The sequence below is a fragment of the Dipodomys spectabilis genome, unplaced genomic scaffold, assembly GCF_019054845.1.
Source record: "Dipodomys spectabilis isolate Male_0828 unplaced genomic scaffold, ASM1905484v1 ptg000004l, whole genome shotgun sequence".
Classification (NCBI taxonomy): Eukaryota; Metazoa; Chordata; class Mammalia; order Rodentia; family Heteromyidae; genus Dipodomys; species Dipodomys spectabilis.
The window spans coordinates 1049117-1068349 of NW_024870681.1; the positions used below are offsets into that span (position 1 = coordinate 1049117).

The 19233-nt window shown below is 38.5% G+C and overlaps 1 protein-coding gene and 1 pseudogene across 1 annotated transcript in view; both read right to left on the reverse strand.

Annotated features, from left to right (window-relative positions):
* The window catches only part of Nsrp1 (nuclear speckle splicing regulatory protein 1), a 42293-nt gene that overhangs the window by 18454 nt on the left and 4606 nt on the right, over positions 1-19233 (reverse strand). The gene's annotated exons all lie outside the window — the stretch shown is intronic.
* On the reverse strand, positions 13309-13407 carry LOC122120592 (annotated as a pseudogene).

Below are 19233 nucleotides of genomic sequence, written 5' to 3' on the forward strand. Positions count from 1 at the left end.
TGGCAAAGTATAAGGCATGGCTTGCATAAGGCCAAATTCAACCCTGAGTACTATTGAAAGGAAAAAAAGGAAAAAGGCTGATTTTTCTCCTAGTATCAGAAGAATTATAACAGTACTTGAAACCAATATAGTGTGAATACAGTGCAAAGTACATTCATGAAAGAGAAAACTAGTATAATAAAAAAGTGACATTATCGATAGTTAGAAAAATGGTAGAATATTTACTAAAAGTTTGGAGACAACTGTGTAGCCTTTTATTGTTTTTATTTTTGTGGTGCTGGAACCAGGCCCTGGGCCTCACACATGTATAAGCAAGAACTTTGTTAATAAGCTGTACTTCAGCCTCCTGTTCAACTACCCTCCCTTCTTCCTTTTAAACTAGTCTTTTGGAGGAGAAAGAAAAAAGAAATCAAACCTGATTTCTTCCTTTACCTCATTCCTTTTAACAAGCACTGAAATACATTCTAGGTGTTACCAGACATTTCAATGTTAACCCAATCTGGAAAAGAAATGAATGTTAAGTAAAATAAAGGGGATAAAGGTGTGGCTAGCAATATCATGCCAACTTAGCAGGCTTGAGGACCTGTGTTCAAACTCTACCCCCAAACTGCCAAAAATAAAAATAAAGTTAAATATAGCCAGGTACTGGTGGCTCATGCCTGTCATCCTAGCTACTCAGGAGGCTGAGGTCTAAGGATCACAGTTCAAAGCCAGCCTGGGCAGGAAAGTCTGTAACACTCTTCTCTCCAACAAACTACCAGAAAACCAGAAGTGGTGCTGTGTCTCAAGTGGTAGAGCTAAACAGCTGAGGGACAGCACCCAGGCCGAGTTCAAGCCCCATGACCAACAAAAAAAAAAAAGTTAAAATATAGCAGGGTGTGGTGAAGCACATCTGTAATCTTATCACCCAGGAAGCTGCAGCAGGAAGATCCCAGCCTAGGCTACATAGACACAAGTTCAAAATCAGGTTGGGTTAGTTACATGGATACAATCAAACAAAGAATACTGAAATATTTATCTCTGGTAGGCAATTTAAAGGAGGTAAAGGCAGGCATGGTTTGTGCACACCTATAATCCCAGCTACCTACTAGATGGTAGTAATGGAGTAGCAAGATGCTAGCACAACAAATAATACACGTGTGATGATTCAAGCCTTGAATCTCAGCTACATAGAAGACATATTAAGAGGGTGGGAGTTCATGCTGGCCCCAGGCAAAAAGAGAACCTATTTGAAAAATAAAGCAAAGAAAAAGCAAAAGGGTATGGCCCAAGTGGCAGACCCTTGAAAGCTCAAGGCCCTGAGGTAAAACCCCAGTTTTGTGAGGAAAAAAAGTAGAAAAGGGCTGGGAAGGTGGCTCAGTGGCAGAGTGCTTGTCTTGCATTTATTAGGCCCTGGGTTTGATTCCTCAGCACCACATAAGCAGAAGTTGCGCTGTTAGCCTTGAGCTGAACAGCTGGGGGACAGTGCCCAGGCCCAGAGTTCAGGCCCCGTGACCAGCAAAGAAAAAAGAAAGTAGAAAAAAACTATTTAACAATAATTTAAAAAAGTTTAGTTATCATAATTTATATACTTGGAAGGAGAGGAGAGGGTCTGAACCAGTGACAGACTATGCTGAGGAAAATCAGTTTTAAGGAAGCCCAATAAATTACCTTTAAGAACAGAGATAGAGGAACAGAAGCCAAAAATGAAGAACAGGTGCAGAACAAATTCAGAGGTAAGAATCTAGAAGCAAAAGCAAATTCTAGTACAACAGATGAACAGATACTCCAGTGTAAGGCTAAGAACAGAAAATGCAACAAAAAATAGGTGAATCTAGTATGTGTAGCCAAAAATAGTTCAGTTCAGACTAAAGAATGACCAAAAGCAGCAAAGGTGTGCACAAGAATAGGATTCCATATAAATTCTTTTCAAAGTAAATCTGTATGATCCATTTTTCTTTTATTTCTGGTTACTCAATAAGTAGTGGCCTTAACTCTAACAAAGGACTCTTAGTAGTTTCTAAAATTCTAACTTCTCTCAGGAGTGACAATGTTATTTTATTTTTTAATAATTTCATTGTTATTAAGGTGCTGTCCAGAGGGGTTACTGTTTTATAAGTCAGGAAATGAGTATATTTCTTTTTCTTTTTTTGTCGGTTGTAGGTCTGGGCTTGGGCACAGTCCCTGAGCTCTTTTTGCTCAAAGCTAGTGCTCTATCACTTTGAAACACAGCGCCACTTGTGGCTTCCTGGTGGTTAACTGGAAATAGGACTCTTTACTGCTCAGGCAGGCTTTGAACCATGATCCTCAGATTTCAGCTTCCTGAGTAGCTAGGATTACAGGTGTGAGCCACCAGCTCCCAGCTATGAGCACATCTCTTTTTGGACAATGTTACCCTTTCCTTTGCTTTCCCCAGTGTGTCCCTTCTATCTCTGCCTTCAAGTTGTATAATTTTCCAAAGTGTCTACAATGTGTACCTACGTACTATGACAATATTTAGTTTTAACTTGCATTACCTACACGTTCATTTTCATAATACATTAAAAAATTGTTGGGAGCAGAGATCTTTTTTTGCCTTTTATTTACTACCAGAAATATCCACTAGAGTCTTGTACACATTAAGATGCTTAAATGAACATTAGAAATGTTAAATGATAAAAAAAAAAAAAACATTCAAAAATCACATGGAACAGGTTAGGAATGGCAGAGGATGAAAGAGATAAACCACATATACTAACTCTACTGAGATTTTAAAAACCAAGCCAGACACTGAACTATAATGCTAGTCACTCAGAATGCTGAGATCTGAGACTCATGGTTCAAAGCCAGCTCTGGCAGAAAAGTCAGTGAGATTCTAATCTTCAATTAACCACCAAAAATCCAGAGTAGAACTGTGGCTCAAGTGGGAGAACACCTGTCTTAAGCAAAACAATAGGAAAACAAAAGAAAAAAAAACTCAAAAAAGAAAATCTTAAATTTTCCAACAGGGGCAAAGTAGATCACCTATAAAGGAGTAGATATAGAACAAATAACTTATCAACAACCTTGGTTTTAAGAATAACTAATTCTTAAAACTACTGGATAGGATGATTTTCAAATGTTGATGGAAAGAACTTTGAAACTGTTCATATATAGATAAACTATCATCAAAAGTAAGGACAGTGCTAAGCATAGTGGACCACCTTGGTAATACCAGCATTTAGAAGGCTGAAAGATAAAGATCAAAAGTGACAGGCCGGCCCAGGGTATATAAGGAATCTCTATCTCCCCCACCCCCCCCACCCCGAAAAAAGTAAAGATATCTTTGGAACATGAAGTTTCAGAAAGTTTGCAATATAAACATCAGAACCATTTCATTAATCAATTAATTAATTAAATCCATCAATCCATCAATCTGTCTGTCTGCTCGCCCACCTGCCCATCTGCCTGCCTGCCTACCTCCCTCCCTCTATTTTATCTGTCTTTCTATCTAGTGGACTCAAGTTTGAACTTAGGGCCTACCATTTGCTAGGCAGCTTTCCTTCCACTTGAACCATGCCTCTACAACTCATCTCACACCTCCCCTCTCTTATGGAGACAGACATGTATTCCAAGTTGGCCTTGAACTTGAGATCTCCTGCTTTAGTCTCCTCCCAGTTGTGGGATTACAAGCATGTACCTTGGTGCCTGGTTTGTATCCCATTTTAGATAGAGGTAAGTCTGGACACCCACTGAGGGTGGGTGGATATAACTTTGATAATATGATAAACAGGAAAAAGAAGAGGCATAAGCATTAGAATAGATGGAGCAAATAAAGTATTACAGTAAATGAGATTAGAAAGACTGCCAGATACAGAATCAACTTTAAAAAAAAATCAATAGCATTGCTCTACTCAACCACAGGCAACCTAAGGTAAATATTCAAATATTTTTTCTTTCTTGTGATTGTTTCTAACATATTTATGATTTTTTTGTTGCTTTGTATGTCCCTCCCCCACGGCATAACCTCTGCCTTCATTGTATTTGATGTTGGTATAATTTGTGGAGGGGAAGGGCAAAAATAAACTGTTTAAATAGGGATACAGGTGGACCCATTGCAACAATGAGGTGTACAAGTCATTATGTTGAAAAACAAATTTTACAACTTTGGCGGGGGGGGGGGGGGGGGGGGGGGGAGGTTGGAGATGGGAAGGGGAAACAAAGGAGGAGGCAACAATGCTTGATAAGAAATGTACTCATCACCTTGCCCATGTAATTGTAACCCCTCTGTACAGTATTTTCATAATTAAAAAAAAAAAAACCAGGCAACTGAAAAACATGTTTGGAAATAAGGTACTGCCCACAACAGCTGTAAAGTAAAAAAAAAAAAGTACGAAATAGCTAGGAACTAATAAACAGGTAAGCATAAAATCTTAAAAATGATGCAAAATATTACCTCATAAAAGTCTAAATGAATAACAAATTACTTAAGAGTTAAGGTTTCTTTTTTTTAATTTATTTTTTATTGTGAAAATACTGTACAGAGGGGAGGAGTTAAGGTTTCTTAAGGAATTGTAATCTAATATATACATACAAGGCTATTCCAGAGTTTTAATTTTTTTTTTTGCTGGTCGTGGGGCCTGAACTCTGGCCTGTGTCCTGTCCCTCAGCTGTTCAGCTCAAGACTAGTGCTCTACCACTTGAGCCACAGCACCACTTTCAGCTTTTTCTGCTAATGTGGTGCTGAGGAATCGAACCCAGGGCCTCATGCATGCAAAGCAAGCACTCTACCATTGAGCTACCGTCCCAGCCCGAGAACTTTAATTTTTAAGCAATTTCACAAACTTACTTTGAGATACCTATGTAAGCCAGACACGTGGCTTACCCCTACAATCCTAGCTATTCAGGAGGCTAAGTCGTACAGAACTATGTTCAAAACCAGCTCAACAGAAAATTCCATGAGACTCTGTATCCACTTAACCAAGAAAAAGCTGGGTTGGAGGTATGGGTCAAGTGGTAAGAGTAACAGGCATGAGCAAGTAATGAATGAGAACATGAGAACATGAGGCCCTGAGATCAAGCCCCAAGAGATACTTTTGGAAGAATAAAAACCCACTAACTGTTCAAATTTGAAAAAGAAATGTATAGTAAGAGACACTACTAAATTAGATTAATTACATAAAGCTAGAATAATGCCAGTTTTATTAATAAAACTCCTGCAACATATAAAAAAAATAAAAATAGCTTACCAGCTGATTGATGAAGATATAGAAACATGTTATGGTAAAGGCAGCCCACGAATTAGTAGGAAAAGCATGTATTATTTAGAAATATTATAAAAAACTGGTTATTCTAAAAAACGTTGGAGTTCTACTTCATGACATGTATAAAAGTGTACCTCACATGGCTAAAGATATATATGTAAAATTTGTGTTGCTGTATCCTCCCTCAACACACTGGGGCTTCAACTCAGGGTCTAGGCACTATCCCTCTTTTACTCAAAGCTTGTACTCTTACCAACTTGAGCCATATTCAGCAAGTGGTGGATCACTTCCACTTCCAGCATTTTGCTGGTTAGTTACAGATAAGAGTCTCTTGGACAGGAATTGAAGGAATGGCTCAGTTGGTGGAGCACTAGCCAATAAGCAAAGGTGTCAGGTTCTAAGTTCAAGTCCCAGCCTCAAACCAAAAAAAATTTTAAAAGTCTCATGGACATTATTGTCCAAGCTGGCTTCAAAGCTAGATATTCAAATCTCAGCCTCCTCAGTAGCTAGAATTACAGGCACGAGCCACTAGCTCCTGGCTTGTAAAAGTCATCATCATCATCATTACTTTTGTTTCATCCTTGAGCTTCACTTTGGCTCAAGACTAGCACTCTACCACTTGTACCACAGCTCCACTTCTGGTATTTTATTAATTTATTGGAGAGAAGAATCTGACAGACTTTCCTGACAGTGCTGGCTTTGAACTTCCATCCTCAGATCTCAGACTCTTGCGTAGTTAGGATTACAGGTATGAGCCACTGGCACCTGGCTATAAAAGTTACTTTTAATTGTGAAGTAATATCTAGGTATACATATAGATATCCAGCACCATAATCTGGAAAGTTTACTTCTGGAATACATATCCTCAATAAACACCTCCTCCCCATTTTTAACCTCAGGGACTCTTACTGGGCCGGCATTCTAACACTTGAGCCATGTATTCAGCCTAGCCTTTTGCTGCTTATTTTGAAGATGAAAGTCTCACAGACTGTTCTGTCTAGGCTGACCTCTAACACTGATCCTCTAGATTTCAGCCTTTTGAGTAGCTAGGATTACAGCATGAGCCACCAAGGTGGCTAGGATATTAGTTAGATATTAATTAGATATTAAGGATATTAGTCTTTATCTCAAAGGATAAACAAAATACTGGGTGTACATGCTATAGCACATCAACTAGGTAGCAGCTGCAGAACCAAATAAATACATGGAGTATCATGCAGTTAACTAGAAAAAATGAAATCTATAATGCAGTAATATTTACATACCCATGCTCAAAACCACTTAGTATAATTTTAGAAATATATGCCCCCATATATATATATATATATACACACACACACACATATATATTTATATATATATGTATATATCATCACAGTATGTTTCAAGGGGAATGAGAAGCCAAGTGTGGCGGTTCATGCCTGTAATCTTAGCTACTCAAGAGATGAAGACTGGGAGGATTAGAGTTGGAAGCTAGTCTGGGCACAAAATTTCAATAACCTCCATCTCAACTAATAGTTGGGCATAGTGGTGCATGCCTGCCATCCTAACTACACAAGATAAATAGGAGGATCATAGTCTAATACAGCTTGAACATAAATGTGAACCCCATACCATTAACAAGTAAAACAAAACGGGCAAGAGTCATGACTCCAGTGGCATAGCATAAGGCTCTAATAACATCAGAAAAGGGGAAAGGGATAAAAGAGAACATCAAGGTTGAAGAGAAAAATTAGTAAAACAAGGAAAGTCTTTGAAGTTTAACAACTCTGTATGTGTTTCAAAAAGGAAGTATGCTTCATGTGTATTAGTTTTCTCCTTTGCTGAAGCAATATTAGTTCCAGAGAGCAAACAGATGTCTCTATATGGACATACAAGGGTGTGTATTCAAAGAAATAATTCCAAAGTAAGAATCTCACCTGCCTGTTGTAAGATGGAAGGATATGGCAAAAACGGAAGGTGCATAATAGGTATGTATAAAAAGGGCAGTTTGGAATTGCTTATAGGGGAAAAAAGTCATTTTCTTAACAGTCATAAGTGATTAAAAAAAAATCTTTGCCATATGGTTTCAATATCTTGTGTTGTATCAGCCAAAACTAGTGGTAAAAAAAAACAAACAACAGATCTTCTAATTATTCTTTAATTCACCAACAAGAAGAAAAATCCTGTAAGTTTATTTTGTTAAAAATTTATTTTCAAAAGAAACATAATTACCCATGTTGGCCAACAACCAACATCCGTAGAATAAAGAATCAAAGGTCTTATAATCCTTCCTTCTGAGGCCAAATTTTAATGAAATACATTTGGTAATTTTTTTCCCCTCAAAAGACAAGCAATAGTTTGGCACCTAATATTTAATCACAATGACCAAGTCAGGTGTGTAGTGTCCCCAGTACAGACTTTATTAGAGTTTTGTTACAAATACACAATCTCTTGACACTAAGATGTAGTTCTTGCAGATAAAGCCCAGAGGCAGGAAATGAATCTCCTCCCAAATGCTGCTTCTTATCTTTAAAGTAACCTCAAATTATTACTAAACTAATAAAGTAATTTTGTTTCTGAAAGTGATCTGATCTATTTTATTTTGAGCTTTTGATAAATCCAAGAGTGAGATGGAGGATTATTACTTTTTGTCTGACTATACATACTGGAACATAAAAATAAGACTTTTAAAAATGATTTTTATGGTAAAGCTGGACTAAGCAATATCAAAGCCTGTCAGTATATCAAATTGTATGTGGGTTTGGAAAAGTAGAAAACTGATTTTGTCATTTAACCTAACCAATTCATAGGTAAAGCTTTTACTATCTTCTAATTAGAAACTGTCAGTTAAGTAAGATGAGTAAAAGATATGACTATATGCAAACCAATAAATCAATAACTCAAAAATTTAACTTTTGAATATTGTTTATGGAATATTTCTAATATGATTCCTAGCCAATGCTACAACCCAACCTAGAAATCAGAATTCTACAAAAAAAGTCACAAAACCTAGGCTATTAAACATTACTAATAAACACAGTGGGACCGAGACAGCACAGGAAACTTTCAGACAACTAATGATTAATGACAATAATTATAGCACACAGAGAAAATATTATTGAAGTAATATATGATTTATTGTACTTCTATGGATTGTGCATATATTAGACACTTAATAGTATATACTTTTTTTTTTTTTACAGTCTTAGGGCTTGAACTCTGGGCCTGGGCACTGTACCTGGGCTTCTTTTGGTCAAGGCTAGTACTCTACCACTTGAGCCACAGCACCACGTCCGGCCTTTTCTGTTTATGTGGTATTGAGGAATTGAACCCAGGGCTTCATGCATGCTAGGCGAGTACTCTACCAGCAAGCTACATTATCAGCCCAATAGTATATACTATTTTAATTTTTAAAGTAAACTTTAGTTTTTTTTTTCTCAATGTGAAAGACTAAGAGAGAGAAAACAATTTGCCTAATATATTAAAGTTAGGAAACCCAAACTGAAAGCTCTGGTACAAGATGACAAATTAGCACATACTGCAGCCCCCTTCTTCTAAACTCTTGAAATGACATAAGAATTCTATAATCACGACAGAAAATAATAAGGGATATTCTCAGTGAACTGGAATCTTGAAGAAGACAGAAGGCAAATCAATCCACTCACTGAGGCTGAATGCTAGAAAAGACTGGAATGGGCCTGGCAGATAGCTCAAGTCTATAATCCTATCTACTTAGGAATTAGGGATTAGGAGGATCCAGGTTCTAGGTCAGCCAGACAGAAAGTCAGCAAGATCCAAGTCAACAAATAAAAGCTGGGAATGTTAGTATACATCTGTCATCTGAGCTATGCAAGAAGCATAAATAGGAAGATTGTGGTCCAAACTGGCCTATGCAAAATAGACCCTGTTAAAAAAATAACAAAAGGAAGGGGGGCTAGGGGCAGGAATCAAATGATATAGCATCTATCTGGCAAGTACAAGGTCCTGAGTTCAAAATCCAGCAAACCTCTTCACCCTCAATCATGCATCAAAATAGTAGGAAAGGTACCAAGGGTACATAAGGATGTAAGACAGATTAGTTGGGGATTTCACATAAAAAGTAGCAATGTAGATATGGATCGACACATTACTGCTTTCTTTGGGGGAGGCAAATAGAAATCTCATCTCTGTCTTAGCTGGAAATAGTGAACACAGTAGTGTCAGTTAGATGATTGGCTTGTGGACAGGAAGAACTGGAATTCTGCTTAGGTAGGCTGCAGTAACCAAGCTCAATAACAAGTTCCAAGCCTTCTCCATGAGTAGGAAACAGTAACAAACACAGCTGAGGCACATTTTTGTTTGTGATAGTATTGCTATGTGGCCCAAGCAGCCCTCACCCTCAGATCTTGGTTTCCCAAGTGCTGGGATTAGATTCATATGCCACTACATACAGATTGCCCAGATCTTAAATACAGAAATGAACAAAACAAAAATGGTTGATTATTTGTTGAACATCTAGAAAACAAAGGAGCTATAAAACTCAACTGAATTAATCTCTTAGTGATAACAGTTTTGTATCCATTAAAAAACACATTAAAGAGGCTGGGAAGGTGGCTCAGTGGTAAAGCACTTGCCTTGCATGCCTGAGACCCTGGTTTCAATTCCTCAACACCACATAAGCAAAAAGAAAAAAGCCAGAAGTGGCACTGTGGCTCAAGTGGTAGAGTGCTAGCCTTGAGCTGAAGAGCTGAGGGACAGCTCCCAGGCAAAAAAAAAAAACACATTATAGCTTACAATATTATCAATGAAATAACCTGAATTTAAATTATTAGTGAATGGAAAGATGGAAATCAAGAATTCTCTCAGAATGCACTAGAGAAAAATATAGAAAATTAAGAGACATAGGGAAATATTCACACTCATACAAAATCTGTCTAACAGGAACTACAAAGGGCAAAGTAGAATAGAAGGAAGGAACTCTCAGAGTAGCAAAAGAAAACAGCCATGAGGTGGAAGAAGCTTTGAGTCCTACTAAATGCTAAAACATTTCATTCACATAGTGGTGAAATTTCAAAATTTTAAAGACAAAGAAAAATCTTGCAGCTGGTGAAATGTATTGGGAGTACATATTTACAAATATGAATCAAACTGATAATACAGCCCTTTATTTGACAATAGCAGATATAAAAGGAAAAAACAAAGTATTGTTTTAAAGTGCTGGAGGAATCAGGCACATATGGCTTATGACTGTAATCCTACTCATGAGACTGAGTTCTGAGGATATGTTTGAAGCCAGTCTGGGTAGGAAAGTCCATGAAACTCATAACCATTACCAAAAAGGCTAGAAGTGGAGTTATGGCTCAAGTGGTAAAGCACCAGCTTTGAGCAAAGGAAAAAAAAGCAAAACAGAGTCTAGGCCCCAAATTTAAGCCTTAGGACCAGCACACACACAAAAAAGTATTGGGAGGAAAATAATTTTAAACATGCAATTCTGTATGTAGCCAAACTACATTTCAACTGTGAAGGCAAAGTAATGCAGATGATGGGCAAGAAGTCTAAGATAACCACTCAGAAAAAATCTCTAAAAGGAAGACTACGCTGAATGCTTAATGGCTCATACATGTAATCCTAGCTACTAAGAAGGCTCAAATCTTAGGCTGGCATTTGGCCAACCAAAAAAATTACCAACCAAAAAAAAAAAAAAAAAAAAGCTGCAAGTAGAACTATGTGGCTCATGTGGTAGAGCACCAGCCTTGAGCAAAAAAGCTAAGGGACAATGCTCAGGCCCTGAGTTCAAGCCTTAGTATTGGCATGCACATGAGAGTACATGTGCATGCACGCACACACACATGCATACAAAATATAATAAAGTAAAACACAGCCAGGCGCTGGTGGCTCACACCTGTAATCCTAGCTAGTCAGGAAGCTGAGAGGATCATTGTTCAAAGCCAGCCCAGGAGGAAAGTCCATGAGACTCTTACCTCCAAGAAACCACCAGAAAACCAGAAGTGGCACTATGGCTCAAGTGGTAGAGCACTAGCCTTGAGGTAAGAGCTCAGGAACAGCACCCAGGCCCAATGTTCAAGCCCCAGGATGGATAAATAAATAAATAAAGTAAAGCATAAACAAGAGGAAGACTTGAGAATACAGGAATCCAATTATGTTAGACAATGGAGGAGAAGGCAGGAAGCAATATTTGCAAATCAATAAAACTAAAAGGATAAATGTGAATATCAAACTATTTAAAAATAATAGCCACAACTAAAATTTCAAATCTCAGAAACAGCAGGGGAGGAGAAGAGATAAGGTAATGGTAAGTAGAAACAGATTATAAAGTTCTTGGCTTGTAAGGGAGTATACAAATATTCTAAATACTGTTAGAATAATTTATTATTGTGCTGACATTTTAAGAGCAAACATTATATTACAACATTGTTATATAATTTACATTATGTATTTAAATAAAACTTCCAGAGAGGGGTAAATGGAACCACTACCATCATCATAACAAAGACTAATACAACAAATAGAACAAAAGGGAAAATAGGAAATAAAGATAAATATGAAGCCACACACCAGGCTATAATTCTTGAAGATCTGATAATCAAAGCTGGAAACCAGCCCCAGCAGATAAATCTAAAAGATTCTTATTTCCAATTAACCAGTGAAACACCTGGAGTGGAGATATGTCTCAAGCAGTAAAGCGCCAACCCTGAGCAAAAAAACTCAAACTCAAGCCTCAGAGTTAAAGACCTAGTACCCGGGCATGCCTGTATGCACACATGTGTGCACACATACATATACACGTACACACAGAGATAATCAAAGTCAGCAAGGTAAACAGGTTTTATAAGACAAGAAAAAGTCCAAATATAGCATAATTACTAACTTAAAAGGCAAGAAATAAAATAGAGCTATATCCAAGAAACCCAGAACACTAATTATAGAATGGATGGATTCAGAATAGCTGAAATGGAGATGAAGCAACCCCAATAAGAATAGGCTAAAAGGATAGGAAGTAGAGTCATACTAACTTAATCAAAGCAAAAGGGACAGACAGGTGCTCTAAGCAAGAGCACAAAGCTGAGTTCAAGCCCCAGTACTGGCACCAAAAAATAAAAATTAAAAAATAAAGGAAAAAATCTCAGGAAAGATAAGTGTCTCACAATTTTCCTGTCTGGGCTGGCTTGGAAGTGTGATCTTCAGATCTCAGCTTGCAGAATAGCTAGGATTACAGGTGTAAGCCTCCGACACTAAGCTCCAGAGACCGTTATCTCCTATTAATCACCAAAAAAGCCAAAAGTGGAGCTGTGGCTCAAGTGGTAGAGTGCTAGTCTTGTGCAAAAAAGCTCTGGGACAGTGGATAAGCTTTGAGTTCAAGCCCCAGGACTGGCATGTGCACATACATGCACACACACATAAGACAATCATGACAAATGAATAAATGACCAGACATACATATGCACAAACATATATACCCATTCATATGTATATAAATGCTTATCACAGTGAATCTTTGTATAGTACTTGAAGAAAAAAGACACTAATTTCAAACATACATCAATCAGTCACAAAATATGATTATGGAAATGTCAAGAGATTACAAAAAAAGAGAAGCCATACAAGCCATGTTTATAAAATGCATTAGGATCGTTACCAAGTTAGAGATGGATTTATCTATACATTGGGAAAAAAATTCTAAATTACTTTTATACTAAAATACAATGATCAAAACAATTAGAACTGCTCTTTAAAACTATACAATGAAGTCACTAAATAAGCCCTATGGCATGCAGAAATATTTTAACATTCAATTTAGAAAAAAACCTAAATGAAAAATTTAAGAGACCTGAAGGTCAAAAGAGTATAAAAAGCCAAGTGTGATGGTGCATGCCTCTATTCTCAACTCCTCAAGAGATGGAGGTAGGAACATCACAGTTCAATCCCAGCCCAAGCAGTTAGTATGAAGCACTATCTGAAAAACAAACTAAAAGCAAAAATATTTGAGTCAAGCCTCAAATGGATCCTAGAGACCTCGAGTTCAGTTTCCAGTACAAGAAAGAAGGGGAAGAAGGTGAAAGGGGAAAGGGGAAAACGGGAAATGGGAAAAGGAGGTTATGTTACACTTAACTACGTTTTAAAGCTAAAAAATATAGAGCCTTTCATGAATCGGAATGTAATCCAGGGGCCATGCTAATCTCTGTGTCATTCCAATTGTAGTATACATGCTATCAAAGTGAGTCACATTCCTTTTTTTTTTTTTGGTTGGTCATGGGGCTTGAACTCTGGGCCTGGGCACTATACCTCAGCTTTTCAGCTCAAGGCTAGTCCTCTACTACTTGAGCCACAGCGCCACTTCCAGTTTTCTAGTGGTTGATTGGAGATAAGAGTCTCATAGGCCGGGCGCCAGTGGCTCACCCCTGTAATCCTAGCTACTCAGGAGACTGAAATCTGAGGATCACAGTTCAAAGCCAGCCGGGGCAGGAAAGTCTGTGAGACTCTTATCTCCAATAAACCACTAGAAAAGCGGAAGTGGTACTGTGGCTCAAGCGGTAGGGCGCTCACTTTGAGCTGAAGAGCACAGGGACAGTGCCCAAGCCTAGAGTTCAAGCCCCACAACTGACCAAAAAAAAAAAGTCTCACAAGCTGGGTGCCAATGGCTCACATCTATAATCCTAGCTATTCAGGAGGCTGAGATCTGAGGATCACAGTTCAAAGTCAGCTTGGGCAGGAAAATCCATGGACAGAGCCAGGCTCAGAGTTCAAGCCCCATGACCAACCAAGAAAAAAAGTCTCCTGGACTTTACTGCCTGAGCTGGCTTTGAACCTCAATCCTGAGATCTCAGCCTCCTGAGTAGCTAGGATTACAGGTCTGAGTCACTGGCACCCAGCCTTACCACATTCTTATTAAAAAACAAAACAAAAAAACAAGTGTACTTACAGAAAAATTAGCAAGAATGAATGTTTATATTTGAGAATATGAGTAAAAAAAAGGCAAAACCACCCACAAAATGGCTTGGTATTAGTCTAAAATGCTCCAAAATCCAAAACATTTTAAGTGCTGGTATGTTGCACAGTGGAAAATTCTTCACCTGATCTTAAAGGATTGCAATAAAAATGGAGGCTTATTTAAAAATACTGTATAAAGTAACTTTAAGGCTATGTATTAAAGGTACAAGAAATATAGATGTTTTATGCTTACACTTGGGTCCCATCCCACAAACATCTGAATATCCATACAAATGTTCTAAAAAGTAAGATCTAAATCACCTCTGGTCCCAAGTATTTTGGAAAAATACAGTACTTGGCACTTTGGATAAAGAATATTCAACCTATATAATGAATTTTTTTTCTTTTTTTGATTGTGGGGCTTGAACTCTGGGCTTGGACGCTGTCTGTGTGCTCTTCAGCTCAAGGCTAGCACTCTACCACTTGAGCCACAGCACCACTTCTGGTTTTTTGGTAGTTAACTGGAGATAAGAGTCTCATGGGGAATTTCCTGCCTGGGCTGGCTTTGAACCATGATCCTCAGATCTCAGTCTCCTAAGTAGCTGGAATTACAGGCATGAGCCACTGGCACCTGGCCATAATGAAATGTTTTTTTACTTTGCAGACATCAAAAAGATCTTGGCAACAACTCTCGGAGCTCTCCATGATACTAGAGAGTCATTGTAGAGGTGAGGAAAAGAGGGAAAGCTAAATCAGCATCAAATAATAACATATGGCAAGTACAAACTGGGTACTGGTGGCTCACTCCTGGAATTCTACTACTTAGTAGGTTGAGATCTGAAGACTGGTTCTAAGCCAGTCTAGGCAGGAAAGTCCATGAGACTTATCTCTAACTAACCATCAAAAAGCCAGAAGTAGAGCTGTGGCTATGCCTGAGCCCTGCACACAAAAAAAGCTAAGGGACAGTGCCCAGGCCCTAAGTTCAAGCCTCAGCACTGGCACAAAAATTTTTAAACAAAGAAAACTACAGATCAGTAGGACTTAACAGCAAATACTTATACCATATATGAAAATCAACTCAAACTGTATTAAAGGCTAAAACTACCAAAGTCCTTGAAAAACCTTAATGACACAGGATTTGTCAATGTTTTTTTGGCTATGACACCACAAGCAGTCAAAGAAAAAATAGGTAACTAGTACTTGACTAAAATTAGATGATTATTTTTTGTTGCTAATACTAGGGCTTGAAGTCAGGTCCTTCTACTTTCACCAGACTTTTTTTAGTCAAGGCTAGTGCTTTACTACTTGAGCTACAGCTCCATTTTTTGGCATTTTGGTAGTAATTGGAGATAAGAGTCTCACAGATTTTTTTTTTTTTTGGGGGGGTCCAGTCGTGGGGCCTGAACTCTGGGCCTGGGTGCTGTCCCTCAGCTCTTCAGCTCAAGGCTAGCACTCTACCACTTGAGCCACAGCGCCACTTCCATCTTTTTTCTTTTTGCTGAGGAATCAAACCCAGGGCCTCAGGCATGCAAGGCAAGTGCTCTACCACTGAGTCACCTTCCCAGTCAGCCCCTCTCACAGATTTTTCTGCCTACGATTGGTTTTGGACTGTTATCCTCAGATCTCAGACCCATGAATAGCTAGGGTCACAGGTATGAGCCACAAGTGCCTGGCTAAACTTAAGATACTATTTAATAAGTCAAAAGGATATTATCATTAGAGTGAAAAAGCAATCCACAGAATGAAAGAAAATATGTGTAAATTTTATTCCTGAGACTGGACTCCAGAATAAAGAGCTACAACTAAAGGGGAGGAAAAAGGCAAAAAACTTGAAAATATTTCTCCAAAGATGACACACTAATGGCCATTAAACACATGAAAAAGTTCAGTATCATTAGTCATTAGAGAAATGCATATTAAAACCACAATGAGGGGCTAGGAAGGTGGCTCAGTGGTAGAGCGCTTGCCTTGCATGCATGAGGCCCTGGGTTCAATTCCTCAGCACCACATAAGCAAAAAGAAAAAAACCAGAAGTGGCGCTGTGGCTCAAGTGGTAGAGCGCTAGCCTTGAGCTGAAGAGTTGAGGGACAGCTCCCAGGCCCAGAGTTCAGGCCCCATGACCGTACCCCCCCCCCTCAAAAAAAAGAACTATTTATTCAATCACAAAGAAAATCGATAGAACTGGAGGTGGTAAGCAAAATAAGACAAATATTGCATTTACCACCTTCACTTTTGGAATCTACACTTTAAAAAGGAAAAGAGGAAGGCATGAATGTAAAAGAGGACTCTGGAAATCAGAATATCCACATTTATAAGATCATGTAAGTGTTTTTTGATATACACACACACAAAGGCCCTGAGTTCAATCCTTTTCAAAGCCCTTGTCATCTGAGTGTCCCAATTTGACATCTCACTTTGTCCTATTTTACATTTCTTAAATAGCTAAATTAATTCTGATAATCTTTAAAAAAAAAAAAAACTAATCAAAAGTTCTGTTAGCACTCTACCACTTGAGCCACAGCCACAGCTTTTTCCTGCTCAGGCTATCTTTGAATCATGATCCTCAGACCTCAGCCTCTTGAGTAGCTAAGATTACAGGTGTGAGTCACTGGCACTGGGCCTATTTTTCTATTAAACTAAATATAAGCACATAGAAAATAAAACTTGTATAGTAGGGCTCCCTCTGCTGGACTATTGGGAATAAAAGAAGGATCTAAAATACAGGTTCTCAATTGCTTCTGCTGAACTGCTTTTTTGTTGTTTCTATTTTAAGCTTTGCTTCACAGCAGTACTCTACAGGTACAGCAAATGTGTATCAAAAGAATTTACATAGAGGGAAGAGGTAACACTGTTCAACAAGAAATGTACTTGTTACCTGACTTGTGTAACTGTAACCCCTCTATACATCACTTTTACAATTGAAATAAAGGAATTATGAAGTACCTTTCCCTGTATTTTCCAAAGCACTCATAATTTATTGTTGCTTAAATTGGTTATAAAAAGATACACTGTTTTTTTTAACATTAAGAGTCTTTAAGCACCACTTCTTGCATTAGTAGATAGGAAATGTTTCTTTCTCCATACTTTAACCCTATTATACTAAAATAAATACTTACTAAAGCCTTTAAATTAACATTTACACCTCACAAATATTTAAACAACATATTTGAATAAAAGATTTCTCAGTTACTAGGAAAGCTAGGACTCATCAGATTTTTTTTTTTATAGCTAAGTAAACTATGCTAAACAAGGTTTGTTGTTCTGGATTTCGCCTTTCTTGTATACTGATACTGGGGCGTGCACTCAGGGCCTCACTCAAGACTGGCACTCTACCACTTGAGCTGTAACTACATATTTGGTTTTACTGATTAACTGGAAATAAGAGTCTCACAGACTTTTCCTGCCCAGGTTGGCTTTAAATCATGACCCTCAGATCTCATCCTCCTGAGAAGCTAGGATTACAACAGCACCCAGCTATGCATCTCAAAATAATAACCTTGCATTAGGATTAAGGATAAAACATTCTGGGATAGAGGTATAGTAAAGTGGCAGAACATTTTCCCAGAATTCTTGAGATCTATCTCCAGCACTGGGGAGCAGGATGAAATCTAAGAATGTTTCATTTTTATTTATTTTTTGGGTCCGGTTATGGGGCCTGAATTCTGGGCCTGAGCACTGTCCCTCAGCTCTTCAGCTCAAGGCTAGCATTCTACCACTTGAGCCACAGCGCCACTTCTGGCTTTTCTTTTTGCTTATGTGGTGCTGAGGAATCGAACCCAGGGCCTCATGCATGCAAGGCAAGCGCTCTACCACTGAGCCACCTTCCTAGCCCCTAAGAACGTTTTTTAAAAAACAACAACAATAAACCCTGTTGGGGCTGAGAATGTGGCTTAGTGGTAGAGGGCTTGCCTATCGTGCATAAAGTCCTGGGTTCAATTCTTCAGTAGCATATAAACAGAAAAGGCTGGAAGTGGCACTGTGGCTCAGGTGGTAGAGTGTTAGCTTTGAGCAAAACCAGCTCAGGGACAGTGCCCAGGCTCTGAGTTCAAGCCCCAGGAATGTTAATTTAAAAAAAAAAATGTGTCTAGCTGGTTGCTGATGGCTCATGCCTGTAATTGTAGATACTCAGGAGGCTGAGAGTTTGAGGATTGAGGTTCAAAGCCAGCCTAGGCAGGAAAAGTCCATGAGACTCTTATCTCCAATTAACCACTAGAAAACTGGCACTGTGGCTTAGGTGGTAAGAGTACTCACCTTGAGCTGAAGAGCACAGGGACAGCGTCCAGGCCCAAAATTCAAGCCCCACAACCATTTAAAAAAAAAAAAAAGTATCTACTTCTCCACTATGCTGAAAGAAGTAGACTATGTATCAATTTGCTTCCTCTTTATCATACACTAACTTTCTTAGTAACTTAGATAGACTAGAAATCCTTGAATATTCAACCCATCTTTCCTGTATATCCAGCTAGCTTCTGAGTTATTTCTTTATCTTTTCTATTTGTCCTGATTCCCACCAGTATCATTGTAGTTAAAACTCTCATCTCTTATCTGTACTTTAAAACTTTTTGTTGGCAATCCTAGGGTTTCAATTCATGGCCTTGAAGTTGCTAGGTTGATGCTCCACCACTTAAGCCACACCTCCAGCTCTGCTTTTTGATGGTTATTTTGTGCTGAAGCTGGTCTCAAACCTTGATCCTCCAGATCTTAGCCTCCTGAGTAGCTAAGATTACAGATGTGAACCAACAAAATCAGAATTATAGAAGACTTTTAATAAGCATCTCAATTTTAAGCCCTTCTTCACTCCGACTACCCCACCATTTTGTATTTTGAGACAGGATCTTCCTGTGTAGCCCAGGCTGGCCTCAAAATCTCAATTCTCCAGCCTCAGCCTTGTTTCTCTCCTTTGTGCTTTACAATCCAGGGGTTATTGATACTCTTGGAAGGCTCAGAATGAGAGGACTGTGGTTCAAGGCCAGTCTGGGTAGAAAAGTTTGAAAGATGCCCTAGAATCCAGAAGTGGGCACAACGGTGCTTGTCTGTCATCTTAAACTATGTTAGAGCATGAGATTGGGAGGACTGGGGCTTTAGATCAGCTTTGGCAGAAAACCATGTAAGACGCCATGTC